The following is an 18851-nucleotide window of genomic DNA, read 5'->3' on the forward strand; positions in this document are numbered from 1 at the left end:
CACTCTGCAGCCTCCCATCGAGGAGGCCCTCGTGATGTGCCACACTCACATGGGCCATGACAGTGTCTCAACCACGTGTGTCCTTCCAAAGACAGTGTCCCATGACACAGGCCTCAAAGAATTCCCGAGACGTATAATCCTCCTCCACAAGGAAATTGATTTTTGATAGCTCAGAATTTGCCTGCAAAGCTCATACCTCTCTCCATGAGCTAACCCTAAAGATCCTTGCTACTCAAAGTGTGGTCAGTGGATGTCAGCATTAGTGTCACTTGGGATCTTGTCAAGATGCAGACTTGGGCCTCAGCTCCCAGATCTCCTAGGATCTCAGGGATTTGTGTACATGTGAAAGTTTGAGAAGCTCTGTTGCATACAGACATTGCTATCCAAGCAGGCATCTTACATGCATTTTACACATTGCTGCACACCCTGTAGCATACATTGATGTATATTGCAATGTTTAATACACGCATTGTAATACGCTGCAAACATAATGTAGAGGATTGAACCCAAGGCTCTTGCGCTGAGCTACATCCTCACCCTTATTTTATTTTTTGTTTTGAGCCAGAGTCCTATTAAGTTGCTAAGTTGTCCAGGCTGGGCTCAAACTTGTGGTCCTCCAGCCTTAGCCTCCCGAAGAGCTGGGATTATGGGCGTATACCACATCTCGCTATACACAGGGATTCTTACAAAAGATTTTCTTGATGAATGTAGTATTTCTTATAAGTTTTTATCCCAAAGATTTTGCTAGCTTTGCTGAGTTACTGAATACTGATATTCTTGATATTTTTAAACTTTTAGTAAGTTGAAGAAAGGGTTTTTTTTTTCATGTTATCTGTTATGCTTTATCTTTTTGTTCATCTATTTCTAATACTATATCCTGCACCTTGATGAATGTCAGGAAATGAGAGTATCAGAGAAAATTTGAGGCTATTTTTACATATCATTTGGGATAAATACAGTACTTTAATTCCTGGGTGATCTTGGTTAATGTTAGTGTTTCTAGAATAATAATATGTACTAAATGAATGGAGCTTTATTTATAACAGCTAGAAGACTAGAGATTGCAATGTTCTCTTACCCACATAGCTTTAAAATGCCACTGTTTTATTTGTTAAGATACATATAAAGTTTGCCAAAGAATTAGAAAGTGGATACTGGAATGTCGAGCAATTGCTACAGTGGAAATTCATAATGGCCAAGGAAAATGAAATAATATTGCCTTCTGCCTACACAGTTATTTAGGATGGTGAAACTGGAAAGTCTAAGGGAGAGGAAAACTGCTGCTGCTTGAAGGTGAGGGACATTTATTAACACTTCTTTTCTGTATCCAGGATTCCTAGCATGGCATTTGACACACAGAATGGGCTCATTAAATATGTTTTGGATTTAAGAATTCACATTCGTCTTTCAGAGAGTTGGGTCCATCTGTCAAGAATGAGAACTGATATATTGGAGAAAGGTTTAGCTGGCCTTAGATTCCAAAGAAGCTGCTTCACACAGAGACCCTGATGTAAAACACTTAAAATACAACCCGCAGAGCATCAGAGCAAGAAGCGCTTGCTGGACCAAGAAACTAGTGAATTTATCTTTTTGGAGTTCCTTTATTTGCCTCCCTTGTGCAGCTGAGCTCAGTTGGCTTGGCTGCTGGGCTAGGGACAGACACAAGGCACAGACCAGCAGAGGTTACAACTGAGAACGTGGTCATTTTCTCAGCAGGAGGCCTGGGCTGTGGCTGTACTTCAGTGGCAGAGACCTTGCCAAGTATGTGTGAGGCCCTGGGTTCGATCCCCTGCACCACCGGATAACAAAACAAAAATAGAAATAAAGTGGAGCTATGAAAGGTAAACTACATCTTGAAAAATTAAGTTCTTAACAGATTTATTGTTGAGTCAGAACAAAACTCACATCCTTGGAAAAGATGTTCTAGATAAAAATAACAAACTTTTTTCCTAATTGTAATGTGTGATTATCATAGAACATGTATAAAATACAGCAAAGAATAAGAGGGAAAATTTTTCTCATATCCACCCCTGGAAAGTTGTTATTTGGATATCTTTGCTTTCATCCTTTTTTCCTGTGTATAAGTACATCTATAAAAGGGGAAGCATTACATTCCTGATTTTATATTTAACCCTTACATCTCACATTGTAGCATGAAGTAGTTTGTAGTATTAATAAACATTCTTTGGAAATACTATATTGATGACAAAATTCTATTCTATTCTATTCTACTCTATTCTATTCTATTCTATGATTGCTCTTCTAAACACACTAATGACAATCCTTATATATAAATCTTGTCCACATTCTGATTCTGTTCTTAGGGGTAGTTTCCTAGAAAGCAGGAAAACCATCCAGAAGAACAGCACCACACTGTGGCCTCAAGGAAAGCTCCTGAAAAGCTGGTTGGGGCTCACTTTCTCCCACCTTCGAGAGCTGCGATCCATACGGCGACTTGGGCCTTGAGGGGTCCTGGGCTCCAGGCCCACGAAATCACTGAACTTCTCTTTTTAAATGTCCTGGCTTCTAAAGGGGAGAAAGCTTCTCCAATATTTATTTCCTAAGTTGTGGGTAAAAGGGAGAGAAGGTATATTATTATTCCTTGAAAGAGAAAGTAATATATTTTTCAGCAATATGTGTCTCATTCCACACACCTTTGAAGGACTAGTATTAATGTGAAGCCTATTCAGTTTCATAAAATGTGCTTTTATTTTACAATAATCTCTTGCTGGTGGTATTTGAGGTTTGTTTTTATAGATAGTTTTCACTTCAGGAGAATCTCATTATAAAATTATTTCTAAAAATAAACAGACTGTGTCAAGGGGCCTAGAGCAAAAGCTTGTTTTTACCGGAATTAGAAAATGCATCTGAACTTTATGAAATGAAATAGCTTCATCCTCAATTTTAGTGAGAATGCATTATATAAATATACAATTATATACTATAATGTGCAAATGAATATACAGTAGCGTGTAATTATATACACAAATGGACAGCAATCTGAAGTTTACAAAATATTTTCCAATCATTATCTGTTTCAATAGTCATAAGGCACAGTAGTCATGATTGGTATTATTTCAGTTTTGTTCTTGAAAATCTTGAGGTTTAAGGTTAAGTAAGTTGTCCCAGCTCACCTTTGTTTATTGGTTACTCTATGATTCTCTTCACCTCTACTCTGCAGTTTCCCTAAGATCCTTCAAAACTTTAGCAACTGATAAATCAAGCTTGGTTTCAGTTGCATCTGTCTTGCAGAACATGAAGAAACCTCTTTCCTACCCTTCAAAGAGATATTATAAAAACAAATATGTCAGTATGAAGTGAATTCACACACACACACACACACACACAGACACACACACGCACGCACACACCCTATTTACCAAAAGGATTGAGGAGATTGATAGCCACATTAGGGATAGTAAAGCTTTCACTAAAAAGGACAATAGTAAATTTGGATTTAAAAATTAAAATTGCAGAATCCCTACTATGTCTGGTTATGCTCTGGCTGTTCAAATTCTAGCCAGATGTCAAAATGAGAATTTTTCTTCTCATTAACAACCCTTGAAAGACTCATTCAAAAAAACTATAGAAGTGCTATGCATTGATAAAAATTTGAAGTAAGTAGATTAAAAAAAACTAACTAAAAAACCCCAAACTGGGCTACTGCGCAGTGAAGATGAAGAATGGCTCTAGGGTGACAACACAAAGTACAAACTCAGGCACCTAGGTCTCCAGAACCCATCTCAGAAAACAATATGCGTAATCAACACTGAAGGCTTGAATTTTCCTAGTCCTCCACTTATCTATAGCAAAAAGGCAAACACATTTCACCCATTGTCATTCCTCAGACTGTGTGTTAGATGACTTCTGTAATTTTACCCATCAAAATCTTTAAATAGTGAATTCTGACAAAAACTAATGCAATCTGAAACACAGTGCAAATATAAAGTGCATTGAAAATTCTTCCTGATGGGGTGGTGACAACACATGTGACATTTGTCTTCAGATCGCTGGATCTACCTGAGACTTGGCCCCCACAGAGTGCGTATGGCATCTTTAATCTTGCAAAGCTCAGATCTTAAAAAAAAAGGAACACAGAACCCTTCTGACAGATGTTACCTCGCCAAGCAACACATGATACGAAAGTCTCAAATAATGTGAAGACAAACTTGGCTTCTTGGTGTCAAGTCTAGATGACTCACGCCATGATCACTCACAGCCTCAAAGGTCGGCAGAGCCCCTCTTCCCAGCAGCACAGCCTGCTCAGCTGAAAGCAGGACTTCTTTGCTGTTTTTCTTTTGAAGATCTTTATCGTATGTGTTTAAGGTGTACATGACACTTTGTTATACGTATACATACTGGAATAATTAGTTCAGGTAAGCAAATTAACATACCCATCACCTTTGTTAGTTACCTTTCCCCATTTTGTGGTAAGAGCAACTAAAATCCATTCTCTGCAGTTTTCTTAAAGGCTTCCAGATGTGGCTACTTTGAAAGTTCTTTAGCAGAGGGCACAGCTACTGGCATTGGGGCTTTACCTTTTCACTAAGTATATATACGTATATGTTGGTTTATTTCTTAAAGGGAATTCTTTCTCCCTTCTTCCTTCCCATCCTCTCTTTCTTTTCTTTCTTTCAAAAGTAAAAAATAGCAGGTTGCAGGAGTGAACCTTTTGTCCCTGCTGCTTGCTGTGGAATGACTGGTTCCCTCTGTAGCTTAAGTGGGAGATTAGCAGTACTGCTAATGCCACATACTTGCAGCCAGCCCCACGGGGAAACTTATTTTAATTAGTGCACTTATTTTAATGAATAAAGAGAATTAAATATCCCTCCAACACTACACACACACACAAGCGCACATACACAGTCATTCAATAGGACAGCTTTTCCAGTTAAGGTCTGAAATCTGTCACAAAGCAAAGCTTTTCCTCACCCTAATTCTGAGATGTAGCCTGGTTCCTCCCTTTCCTTTCTCCCTGCCCCACTATTTGTGGGACCTTCGCACATCCCCAGCTGTCTGATAGGTCTTAACCCGACGGCAGAATGGGATCAAATGCTGTGGGAACTTGTGCAGTGCCCAGCCCTGTAACAAGAGACTGATGATTTGGGCAGAGCCTCCCATTCTTTAACATTTCTTAGTCATGTCGGAGCAGCCAGGGTCCACAGCACAAGCTTTTACCTTTAGTTCTTGCCTTACCTCACATGTAACCTCTTTATGTACCCTAAGACCTATGTGTACAACTCCCAGGAAGATTTCAACCAAGAACTCAATTTTAGCTGACTCTAGCAATGAGATTTTAAACATTGTGGATTGGACTCCACCCACAAAGCTGAGGCTCCTCATCTCCACAGGCACCATCAGGCACACCCAGCACTGTCTCCTTCTCAGCATCTCCCCAGCAAACCCGCAGAGGCCTTGGGAAGCTCACAGACCAGGGAGGCAGAATTGAAGAGCCACCAGAAGCGGCAAACACACACAAGCTTCCTCCTGACAGGGCCCAGTGCTCCCACAAGCACAACCACGCTTTCCACTCTAGTTTTGATTCAAATTACCACTCTCCCAGGAATATGGCAGATTAGGGCAATTGCTCCATGCTCAGCATTCCCTAGACCTTTCTCTCAACTCAGTCAGAAGTGCAAGGTGTGCACTAGAGTGTGAAAAGAGATGATGTGAAAATAGATAATTGTTTCCTAGCCACCTCCTCTCCTTCCTCACTGATCCCTTAGTTTTGAGGTGTCTTTGTGTGTATATATATATATACCTGTGCAAGTGCGTGCATGTGTGTGGTGTGTGCATATATCCATACACTGTGTGTGCACATACATGGACGAGCATGCACTGTGTGCATAAACACATGTGGGTGTGTACATGTTTGTGTCTGTTCCCTGGCACTCATGATCTTGTTCTGGGTGTGCATATTACATTGATATGAGCACTACCTAGGCTTCTCCTCGATCTGCACCTTGGGCTCCCTTCAACCTTATCTCCTTAACTGCACTGCATCATAGAGAAAGATCAGCCACAAACAGAGCGCCCCACGCTGTTGCTGCCTGCGAAGGACGAACACCTGAGCAATGAGACTGTGAGAAGACTCGGGTCTCCACATTAAGCCATCAGATGCCCCCCACAAGGGGCAAGTCACTTTTTTCAAGCCTCACTCATTCTGGTGTGAGCGGGTACAATAAAAGCCTCCATGAGAATCAGGGTCTGGAAAGTATCAGCACAATGCCTGGTGTGCAGCAAATGAGCCATGGAGAGATCTAGAAAGTGTGTGATAAGAATCTACCACTTACGAGAACACAGAGCTGTCCTTCATGTGCCCCTACTTTTACCGCCTGACTGGTCATTCTGCGTGATGTAGAATTGCCAGACCCCTAGTTCCTGAGTGGATTTCAAACACTGTGCAGGAGAAGATTCAGTAAGACTCCAAGGCAAGAAGCCCACAGTTGAGGCCAACTCTGCCTCTGATGAAAACCCTGGCACTGGGATCCCCCAGGAGGCAGGCTCGCCTGGCTTAGGGGCTGCTCACCCGGAGCCGCCCCTATTTGTTCCAATGTCCATCAGCACCCCACTTCCTGCTCAGGGCAGCAGGTGCTCTGTCTCCTTTATTTATCACCTGCATTTTGGTGAAGGGACAGACAGACAGAGCAGAGAGACCCACTCCAACCTGTGCCCTTGTTCCCAGGTGGAGCAGGCAGCAGGTGGCCAGGAGGCAGGTTGCCCCCGGGGCTGTGGAGGTTCAGCCCCTGCACCCCACCCTGCCCACCGCTCCCCAGCACTGCCGTTCTGCTCTGCACACAGCAGGAATTTTGGGACAGCTTCCGGGGCTGGGGCTCAGGTCAATGAGGAAATGCAATGGGAACAGAAGCAAGGCCATCAGCAGGGTTTTATTTTAGAATCTGAATGGCTGTCTTGTGCCCTGGGGACAGAAAGGGAAAAGAAGCTCCCCACACCTCCCTGGGCTTCCTGGCTTTGTTTTCCTGGCAGTGGAGATGGCTGTTGGTGTCTTTGGGGGGCTGCTCGGGCCGTCCCGGGGCTCTGTAGGATGCACAGGAATTCAGTGGTAGGCGAGGGAGAAAAGGTCCCTCCTGGGGACGCTCTTGTGACTGGGGTGCCCAAATAAACCCAGCCTCTGACAAAATAACCACTCATCCCTCTCCTCTCTTCAAAGGCGAGTTTAGCAGAAACTTCTGGCGATGCAAGTCATCGTTTGTTTACAGGCCCCATTTCAGTGATCAGCTGGAAGGTAATGTTTCACAGACCACATGTTGAAATGCTCACCTCCCTCGCTGTTTATGGAAAGGCAGCGCCCGAGGTTTCCAAGGGAGTCCAGCTCCTCCAGGGGGCCCGGCCTGCTAGGGGCAGGGGCGGAGGTCGCTCCCTCCAGCAGGAATCTGAGGCTGAGTCCAGTGTGTGGGTGGCAGATGGCCGGCTGGCGGGGAAGTGCGCGTGTGAAGGCGGCCACCCAAGACTCCGGGTCACAGCTCAGATCTCCGCCCCGGGAGGGCACCTGCTGGCTCTGCCAAAACAAGCCAGCCCTGCGAGGGGCGCAAGGCGGAGGAAGCGGGGCTCCGCCGCAGCCGGCCTGCACTTGAACAGTCTCAAGTAACCGGTCCCCAAGGATGCTGTGTTCCCGGGTGTTGGGCAGCGAGCTAGTGAGGCTGGGCAGCCGGGGCTGGGGAGCCTTGCCACGCACCCCGCAGAGTATGGGATGGAGCCAGCTGCGGCTCTGGCCCACCCTTGCTCCGGTGGTCCTCAGCTCACAGGATCTTGAACTGCTGTTTGTTGTCTTTAGGCCCGAGACTCCATCTGGTTTTGATTCAGGTGGCCTCAGGCGTGCCTCAGAGGTGGAAAGGGGGCGCGCTCAAATTGAATTTCTCACCGAGTTCAACCCAGAAGAATCCCAGTCTTCCCACGCACACAAAGCCCGGCTGCCTGGGCAGTCCTTGGCCCTTGCAGGCTGGCATAAATCAATTTCACCTGCTTGGCTAAGTGTGCACATGTTCACCTAATGAAAGCAACTGTGCGATCAGATAGCTCTGCACGTGTTCCAATGCGACAGGAGGGAGCGGGCCTGGCCTCTCACTGACCCTGTGTCCCTGAGGTACAGTCCATGGATCAAGCTCCAGCTGGGCAGTTCTCAGTATGGAGCACAGTCCTAGGTCCCCACTGAATATGACTGAGGAGGAGGAAGTTTATGTCTAAATGCGGAGGAGCCATGAGTGCTCCAGCATGAGCCATTCAAATTAACATTGCCCTTGAGGTTTCAGATGATCAAAGGTTGAAAGAGCACTCACCATCAATCTGGGTGAAGGAGGGAATCTTAGCTGGAGGGGCCAAACTGAAGCACCTGCTTATTAAGAAAGTTCCCTTAAAAACATTAAATATACTCATCTTTGATCTAAAAAGATAAGACCTGTATGTTTAAGCCCTACATGGTCATCCTTGGGAACTGTAGTTTGCCCCTCCAGTTACCTCTCCTTATCAAAAACTATGAGTCAAAGAAGAAACCACTTGAATGTAGGGGCTGGAGTGTAGCTCAGTGGTAGAGCAGCTGCTTAGTATGCACGAGGCCCTGGGTTTGATCCCAGCATCCCGAAACACACACACACACACACACACACACACACACACACGGAATCTGAAATAGGGTTGTATAGTCCACGGCTGGTGAGCTGAACCCTGCTCACAGCTTGCTTTTACTAATAAAGTTTTATTCTAAGCCTCCCACACCATTTGTTGACATACTGTCTGCCGCTGGTTTCTCAAGGGCAGTGGTTAGGGATTATGTCAGAGACTGTAAAGCTGAAAATATTTACTACGTGGTCCTCAACTGGAAAAGTCAGCCAACTATGCACTGAAATTCTGTTTTCTTTCAGCTGAGGGATGATGTTAGCCCTCTTTTGTAAAGAGTAATCAAAGTCCACAGCTCCTTCCCCAAGAGCAAAAGCCAGGTCTGTGGGGAGAGGGGGTTGGAGCTGGAGGCAAAGCCCTGGGTGAGGCGGAAGTGCCAGTGGTCTCTATCAGTCATTTCATGAATTATTCTTGCACCAAAGTGAAAAAGAAGCCCTATTTCCTATTCAGAAAAACAGCCATCCGCCCCAGTGTCAAGCACGGGGATAACATCTGGAAAGGGCTCAGCACAAGGAATAATCTTGGTATGCTCAGTTTTCAACGTACATTGGACTGTTTTTAGGCCCGCTCCATCCTCCAGCCACATCTTGGGAGGGTGGTGGTGGTGTCATCGAGGCTTTTAAAGGCTTCCAATGTGAAAAGCAGCTTGAAGTGATGCTATCTCTGCGGGAAAAGCAGACCCGGGCAGAGGTCAACCATTTGAAGTTCTGATTTCAAGAGGGAAGTGGGAGGAAGTGTGGAAAATAAAGACGCCATCTGCCTCAGGATGGACGCTAAATTCTCCTGTGACTTGGCTGTGTTTCCCTTTAGCAGGCAGAGTGTGGCCGATTCCAGGTTCACTGTGTGACAAGCGGACCACACAAAACAAAGAAGGGCAATGCCATGAACTAACACTGCTGCCCTTGATAAGCTCTCCGGGGTACAATTTCAAGGAGCAAGTTAATGGCCTCACTACAAAAGAGTCCCAGGGGTCCCTGAAGCTTGACCCCCAAACTTGAACTCTACCTGAACTGATTTTTTTTCATTTCCCCCCCTTTTGAGGTTTGAAAACATTTAATCAGCTCCCCTCCCGGGACATTTGATTTCTGTGTACTCCTGCACTTCTGGGCTCCATCTGGGGGAAGAAGTGCCAAAACCACCATTGGAAAGGCTGCCCTGGAGGTATTTTCAGTCCGGCTAGAAGCAGCAGGTAACGGAAATCTTATGAGACAGCTTGTTCTCAGGAGGTTTTCCCGTCCAGTTTTGCTGACCAAAGCATTCCCTGGGTTTGGATAAACTTTGGCTTAGCAAGTGCACTTTGAGAGGCTGCCTTTTGATTCAAATTGCAACCCTCTACTCTTACAGTTTTTTCATCCTGGTTCTGTCCCCTGGCATGAGCTTTCTGGTCTCCTTAAAGCTCTCAGCTTCTCATTTAGGAACTCTGGATTATGGTTGCAACAGTTACCCAAAAGCTTTCCAATCCAGTCATCAAGCATCCATGGGGCATAAGCAATACCCCTGCCATACGTCTGAGCTGGGGGTGGAGCCTGATATCCCCCAAATTTAAGGCATTCAACCTGGCAGAAAAAGCAGGCACACTTGAGTAGAGCCACAACTCACAGGATAGAGATGCATAAGCAGTTAATAACTGCTTATTTTCAAATAATGGACTACACAACTATTTTCCCAAAATATTAGTTGTTTTAGGGAGTGCTTTCTTTCAACTTGTTTATGTATATAGACTGGAAAGTAGTAGGTATTTTTCATGTGAACCACATTTAATGGATTGCTGGCATCTCCCTGGCTCTATGTTGAGAAGGATTCTGAGGTACATTAGGGCTCAACAGGAAGTGGTACATGGTGGCCTGGTTGTTGCTGATCCCTGTGTGGAAGGGGAACAACATGCACGTATGAACATTTCAGTCCTAAAGATGCTACAGCCCAAGAATCCATCAAGGCAGGGTTAAAGCTCAAACACAGATTTCCAGGCCCAACTGGGAGCACAGCAGCCCTCCCTTTGTAATATGGATCCTTCTTACACTGATTTGTGAGCACCACGGGTCAAGCTAGGTCCTGAAACAGAAAGAATGCTTAGAGGAAAAGTCATAGAGAGTTATATGCTGGAATACTGATGTCCACCCAGACCCCCAGTGTGATTTTATAAAAAGCCTCTACTGTGTCCAGATACTCTATCCCAAAGAATAACAAAAATGAAGTCTTCCCACAACTTTGTTGTAAGACTGAATGCGAGCTGCGGCCTGTCAGTAAGTATAGTCAGGGGATTATTCTCAAACTTCAGATTTACCAAACAAGAATTGAGGACTTTTTAAGAGAAACTATAGTACACCTAGAGATGTGGCAAAAGCATGCTTGTTGAGAAATGAAATTCTCAATTAATTCTGGAAGATTGAAGGCTCAGCCAGAGCCATCCTTGAAGCCAGTTACAAGGCAGCTGCTGGTGGTGACGTATGGGACCGGATTTATCATCCCCAAGGCTCCAAAGAGAAAGTGGGACACTAAGACTAGAGCACTATAAAACTGTCTGGGCATTTGGGATATTATTCTCATTAAATTAAAGTTCTGTTAGAGTGAAACATGTTCCTATTTAGATTTCTGTCTGCTTGGCAGCATTTGCTTCATAAATCTTGCAGGAGAAAACTGGCCCACTGGAGTTGGATGTTGGATATAGCATTTCTTCAACATCAAGAAAATGGCCACACATTTTTTTCCAAATTGTTTCCCTTGCAAATAGTTTTTAAACAGCCTTACAAAAATGTTTTCCTTGCTTCACTCCCCAGTGAGTTAGAAATGCGTACCCACCGTTGCCAATTGGCAGAGTGTCTTGTGATTCCAGCAGACAGACGGCCATGGGAATCTATGAAGGGATTGTTAAGGCAGAGGGGGACCTGCTTTTCCTTGCAGTAGGCAAAATGATCCTTTTTATTTTAAACTAATTCCTTAAAGCAAAAAGCACTTCCCACCCACAAGTGTTGCCTAATTGGGGGACATGGAAAATGAATAAAGAAACAAACCTCGAACAAAGAGCTTTTCGGCTGCTCCCCTTTCGGTGCTAATTAATGATTGTTGTCAGTAAACTGAAAGTGTACCTGGGTTATATTTTCCAGAGGCTTTGCCTGGGCTTAAAGAGGATGTGGAGCACATTGCTCCAGGCTTTGGAAGGCAATGGGGTCTGGCCCCAGCTCCTTTTGTGTGAAGGATGATATGCCTCAGTGTTGGCCTATGGTTCTCAAATGAGATGCTTTTCTACTCTGATTACATTCTGGTGGATCAAACATTACAAGAGAAGCCTCAAATGGGAGTGTAGCCTCATTAGAAGAGAAAGCATATACAGTGGAACCTTGACTTACAAACTCAATTCGTTCTCAGGGGCTGGTTGTAATCAAGTTGGTCAATGAAAGCTCAGGCTCCCCTACACAGCCTTCAAAGTCTCTCTCCTGCACACAGGCAGATCTCAGTGTCCTTAGAGAGACATCAGCCTAGGATTTCTCAGTTAACCTCACATAGGAAAGGATGTTGTAATGTTCCTTCCAGAACCCTTTAAGGGTTAAATCTGTAACTGAGACCATCTGGAAGCACAAGCAGTGGCATTTGGATCATAACTCAAGATTTTGGTGGTAAGTTACAATTCTGGTCGGAACCCAAGTTGTTCATATGTCAGGCTAGTCTTGGTTCGAGGGTCCACTGTATTTGAGGCTCCAGAAACGATGGTCATGTGTTGACACTTTAAACCGATATGGAAATAATGCACAGTAGGGCAGGCCTCTGTCCCCTCCATGTTTTTCCCATAAAATGTTCTGTTCCAACAATGTAACTGTGCTGCACAATGTTTCTGCAAGAATATTCTGTTAACTCCACTTATCCACCTCAATGAACATACTTGCCCAGGAGGTGGGCCCAACCCCCTATCCTGTAGATCTCTATATAAGGCTGCTTCCATTGCTGTTCAGGGCTCAGACTTCAGAATGCAAACTCCTCTGAGCCCACTGGCATAACAAAGGTTTCCTGCATCTCTCTTTCTGCTGCTGGACCTCTTTGCCTCCAGAGACCTTCAGATAGCTGTAACACTTGGTTCTAACGCTGAGCTGTCACAGTTCACTGTAACAAACTAGTTTGTTCCATGTCTGGGGCACACGCTGTGAAGAAGGTAGACATTGAACACCACCTTCCCAAGTCTTTTGCTTGCCTTTTGCTAAAGCACTTGTTCTTTGCTCTTTGACCCAATCAGAGCCATCTTTTGTTCTTTCTCCTTCCCCAGCTTTAAGCTGTTAGTGCTTCAATCCACAGGGTATAATCAGGCAGTGGAACTCTTTGGAAAGGAAGTGCTTGTTATTCACTGATTTATTCAACAAATATTTCAGTGTTATTGAGCGGCGGTCTGGGTTCTGGGCATTAGTGGTGGAATGTTAAGCAAACCTGACGTGATCCCATGTAGTGAGTGGGAAAGAGAGACATTATTCAAGTAATCACAATAATGCATTTATTTATTTATTTTTATTTTATTTTTTAATTAAATTCTTTTATTGGTACATTGTAGGTATACAACACAATTACATTTCTCATTGGGAATTGTATGTTTACGTAATGTATCTTGGTTCTTATTTTTTCCCCATTCCTAGCCCTCCCTTCACCCCCTCCACCCTTCCCTATTTACAAAGACTTTACATTTTTCCTTTCCCTTCTTTCCTTTCCCCTGCCCCTCCCACTACCCCTACCCCTTTGGACCTTTTCTTCCTATTTTGCATTAATGATTATTCATTCTAATCATTGGTACATTTTAGGTATACAATATAATGACATTCATCATTGGAAATTTGCAACTTTACATAGTCTCTCTTGGTTCTTATTTTTCACCCTTGCCCAGCCTTCCCTTCAACCCCTCCATTCCTCCCTATTTACAAAGATTTTGTTCCTATTTTTCCATTTTCTCATATGAATCCCATTCCCTTCTATCCTTTCCCCTAGCCCTCCCACTTCCTTCCCCTTTGCCCCTTTTCTTCCTATTTCACATTACCTATTATACATTTTAGTTCTTATTTACACTTTCAGTTTCTCACACCAGAGAAACTATTCAGTATTTACACATGTGTGTCCTATTTATTTACCTTAAGAGTATCACCTCAATGTGCATCCACTTAGCTATAAATGTCTTTAATTTCTCATTTTTTATGGCTGAGTAGTACTCCATTTTATAAAAAACCCACATTTTCTTTATGCAGTCTCCAGTTGATGGGCATTTAGGCTGTTTCCAAGTTTTAGCTATTACAAACTGTGCTGCTATGAACATGGGCACACATATATCACTGTGGTATGATTCTTTTAATTCTTTGGGGAAGATCCCCAGCAGAGGAATAGCGGGGTCAAATGGGACTTCCAGTCCTAGTTCTTTGAGGTCTCTCCATACTGATTTCCACAGTGGTTGCACCAGTCTACACTCCCACCAGCAGTGGAGCAGGGTTCCTCTTTCCCCACAGCCCTGCCAGCATTTGTAATCAGTTGATTTCATGATAGCAGCCATTCTTTCTGGAGTGAAGTGGAATCTCAGCATTGTTTTCATTTGCATCTCTCGAATGACCAGTGATGTTGAACATTTTTTCATGTATTTATTTGCTATTTCTACTTCTTTGTCTGAGAAATGTCTGTTCATTTTAGATGCCCATTTTCAGATTGGGTCTTTAAATTTGGGAGGTCTGATTTTTGTAAGTTCTTTATAGATTCGAGATAGTAGACCTTTGTCTGAGGAAGAGCAGGTGAAAATTTTTTCCCACATTGTGGGTTGTCTCTTCACACTGCTGGGAGTTTCTCTTGCTATGCAGAAGCTTTTTAATAAGAAGAGATCCCATTTGTTGATTGTTTGTGCTAGTTCACGGGCAACTGAGGTTTTGTTAATAAAATCTTGTCCTACACCAATGTCTTCAGGAGTTCTACCTAACCTCTGTTCCAGCTGATTCAGTGTTTCTATTTTAATATTTAGATCTTTAATCCATTTTGATTTTACTTTAGTGCATGGTGAGAGATACAGGTCTAGTTTTAATCTTTGACAAATTGAAACCCAATTTTTCCAGCATTATTTATTTATTTATTTGTATGAGGGATCAAACTTGGGACCTTGCACTTGCGAGACAGGTGCTGGAACCACTGAGCTAAATCCTTAGCCCTCCAGACCATTTACTAAAGAGGCTATCTTTCCTCCAGTGAGGGTGTTTGGCTCCTTTATCAAAGATGAGATGGCTGAGTGTGTCTGGAGTTGTTTCTGCATCTTCTAATCTGTTCCACTGGTCCTCAGGTCTGTTTCTTTGCCAGTACCATGCTGTTTTTATCATAGTAGTTTTGTAGTATAGTTTCAAGTTGGGGGTTGTGATACCCCCTGCCATGTCTCTGTTACCTAGAATTGCTTTTGCTATTTTGTTTTGTTTTTGGAACTGGGAATCAAACTCTGGTCCTTGAGCTTGCAAGGCAGGTGGCGGAACCACTGAGCTAAATCCCCAGCCCTGTGTTTGCTATTCTGGGTCTCTCGTTCCAAATGAATTTTTGGATTGTTTTCTCAAGGTCCATGAAGTACAGTGCTGGGATTTCCATTGGGATTGCATTGAATTTATATAGCAGTTTTGGAAGTATGGCCATTTTCACTATGTTGATCCTTCCTACCCATGAGCAGGGGATGTCTGTAAATTTTCTGATGTCATCTTCAATCTCTCTTTTCAGAGTGCTATAGTTTTCAGAGAAGAGGTCTTTGATTTCTTTTGTTAGGTTGATTCCTAGGTATTTCAGTTTTTTGGATGCTATTGTAAAAGGAATTGTTTGCCCTATTTGTCAGTGAGTCTGTAGTTTGTGTAGAGGAAAGCTATTGATTTTTGTGTGCTGACCTTGTAACCAGCTACTTGACTGAATTTAGTTATTAAGTCTAGAAGACTTTTGGTGGAGTTCTTGGGGTCTTCTATATAGAGTATCATGTCATCTGCAAATAATGACAATTTGATTTCTTCATTTCCTATCTTTTTTCCTTTTATTTCTTTCTCTTGTCTAATTCCCGTGGCTAATGTTTCCAGAACTATATTGAACAGGAGTGGTGATAGTGGACATCCTTGTCTTGTTCCTGATTTTAGTGTGAAGGATTTCAGTTTTTGACCAGTTAGTATGATATTGGCTGTTGGTTTTTCATAGATGGCTTCTATCAGTTTGAAGTAGAGACCATCTATTCCAATTTTTTGTAGGGTTTTTATCATAAATGCATGTTGGAGTTTGTCAAATGCTTTTTCTGCATCTATGGAGATAATCATATGGTTTTTGTCCTTGGCTCTATTGATATAGTGTATTACACTGATTGATTTGTGTATATTGAACCATCCCTGCATCCCTGGGATGAACCCCACTTGATCAGGGTGTATGATCTTCTTGATGATCTTCTGCATTCTGTTTGCCATTATCTTATTAAGGATTTTTGCATCTATGTTCATTAGTGAGATTGGCCTATAGTTCTCCTTTTCAGTTGGGTCTTTCTCTGCTTTGAGGATCAAGGTGATGCTTTCTTCCAGGAATGAATTTGAGAGTATTGCTTCCCTTTCAATTTCATTGAAGAGTTTAAACAGTAGTGGCAGCAGTTCCTCTCTAAATGTCTGGTAGAATTCAGCAGTGAAGCCATCAGGGCCCAGGCTTTTCTTGGTTGATAAGTTTTTAATTACATTTTCAATTTCATTGGTTGATATTGGGTTTTTCAGAATTTTTAGGTCTTCTTCATTCAACTTTGGTAGTTCATATGTATCTAGGAATCTGTCCATTTCTTCTGTGTTGTCTATCTTATTGGCATAAAGGTTCTGGAAGTAGGTATTGATGATCCTCTGGATTTCTACTGGGTCTGTTGTAATTTCACCCTTTTCATTCCTAATTGCATGGATTTGGGCCTTTTCTTTCCTTTTTTCTGACAAGGTTGGCTAAGGGTTTATCAATTTTGTTGATTCTTTCAAAGAACCAACTCTTAGCTGCATTGATTTTTTTTGTATCATTCTCTTAGTCTCCATTGCATTGATTTCTCCTCTGATCTTTATAATTTCCTCCCTTGTATGAGCTCTGGGGTTGTTCTGTTCTTCTTTTTCTAGAAGCTTGAGGTGCAGCATCAGGTTGTTTAATTGGGCTCGTTCTGTTTTCCTAATATGCATATTCACTGCTATGAATTTCCCTCATAAGACTGCTTTCTTTGTGTCACATAGAATCCGATATGTTGTATTGTCATTGTCATTTAATTGAAGGAACTGTCTGATTTCTTCTTTAATTTCCTCTGTGACCCATTGGTTATTCAGAAGTGTGTTGTTCAATTTCCACGTGTTTATGAAATTTTTCTAGTTTTTTTTTGTTATGGATCTCCAATTTCATTGCAGTATGGTCTGATAATATACAGGGGATAACTTCAATTCCTTTGCACTTACTTAAACATGTTCTATGTATGAGTATGTGGTCTATTTTGGAGAATGACCTATGTGCAGCTGAGAAGAATGTGTATTCTGATTTTGTGGGGTGGAAGACTCTGTAAACATCTGTTAAGTTCATTTATTCAAGAGTTTCATTGAGTTCTAGTATTTCATTACTTATTTTTTGTCTAGTTGATCTATCTATATGTGACAGTGGGGTGTTGAGTTCCCCCACTACAATTGTATTAGTGCATATATGACTTTTCATGTCTGTTAATATTTGTTTTATATAGTTGGGTGCACTAGTGTTTGGTGCATAGATATTTATGATTTTCATCTCTTCCTCTTGGATTGTTCCCTTTACAAGGATGTAGAGTCCTTCTTCGTCTCTCTTCATCAGTGTTGGTTTGAAATCTACTTGATCTGCAAAGAGGATAGCTACTCCTCCTTTTTTTCGGGTTCCTTTCACCTGGAGTATTATTTTCCACCCTTTATCTTTCAGTCTATGAGTTTCTCTTTGAATTAAGTGTGTTTCTTGTATGCAGCATATTGTTGGATTTTGCTTCTTGACCCATTCTGCCAGTCTATTTCTTTTGATTGGTGAATTGAGACCATTAACATTGATGGTTATAACTGAAACGTATTGACTTGTCATTGCCATGACTTTTTCTTTTTGTTGGGTTGTCCCCCTTTACATTTAATTTCTTGTCATGCCAGATGGGTTCATTCTGCTTTGCTTCCTGGGGTTGTGATCCTCAATGTCTGTTCCTAGGATATTGTATAAAATTCTTTGGAGTGTTGGTTTGGTATTCACAAAGTTCCTAAGGTGCTCTTTGTCATGAAAGTATCTTAATTCTCCATCAATTTTGAAAGATACTTTTGCAGGGCACATCAATCTGGGTTGGAGGCTGTTTTCTTTTAGGGCTTGGAATATGTCACTCCAAGCTCTTCTTGCCTTGATGGTTTGTGTTGAGAAGCCTACTGTGATTCTGATGGGCTTTCCTTTGTATGTGATTTGTTTCTTTTCTCTAACTGCTTGTAGAACTTTGTTCTTCTGTTGAGTTTCTGGAATCTTAACAATTATATGCCTATGTATAGATTTTTTTTGATCAAGGCTATTTGGAGTCCTATATGCCTCACTTCTCTGTATGTCAAGCTCTTTTCCCCTGCTTGGGAAGTTTTCTGCCATTATTTCTGTGAAGAGATCTTTTATGTCATCTGCACTCTCTCCTGTTTCTTCATTGACTCCAATCAGTCTTATGTTATTCCTTTTTGCATCATCTAGCAGCTGCTGGATTGATTTCTCATGTTCCCTTATAATTTTGAAGCAATTTTTCTTTTCCTGGTCACTAATTGCAATCTTATCTTCTATATCTGAAATTCTGTCCTCACATTGGCTCATTCTGCTGTGTAGACTTTCAGTGGAATTTTTCATGTCCTGGAAATCTATTTGCATCTGTTTTATGGATTCCGTTTGTTTCCTATGTTGGGATTCCATCATGTTCCTGAGCTCCTCTCTAGATTTATTAATCATGTCTTGCAGGAGGAGCACAATTTCTCCTGTTATCTGAGAAATTATTTCTGATTTCATTTTTTCCAGATCCCCTTTTGTTGCCAGTTCAGTGGGTCCAGGTGGTTGAATATCAGAGTATTCCATCTCATTTCCCTTTGGAGTTGCTGTAGGTGATCTGAGAGTCTGGTTTTGAGACTTATTTATGTGTTTTCTCATTTTGACTGGGGGGGGGGGGCTGTTGGCGCCTGCACAGATTATGTCCTCTGAGCTGGGAGAGATGGGACAGGGGCTGGGAGCAGTGG

Source organism: Heterocephalus glaber, unplaced genomic scaffold (genome assembly GCF_053883595.1).
Source record: "Heterocephalus glaber isolate CG9 unplaced genomic scaffold, H.glaber_assembly_v1.0 deba00001472, whole genome shotgun sequence".
Taxonomy (NCBI): Eukaryota; Metazoa; Chordata; class Mammalia; order Rodentia; family Bathyergidae; genus Heterocephalus; species Heterocephalus glaber.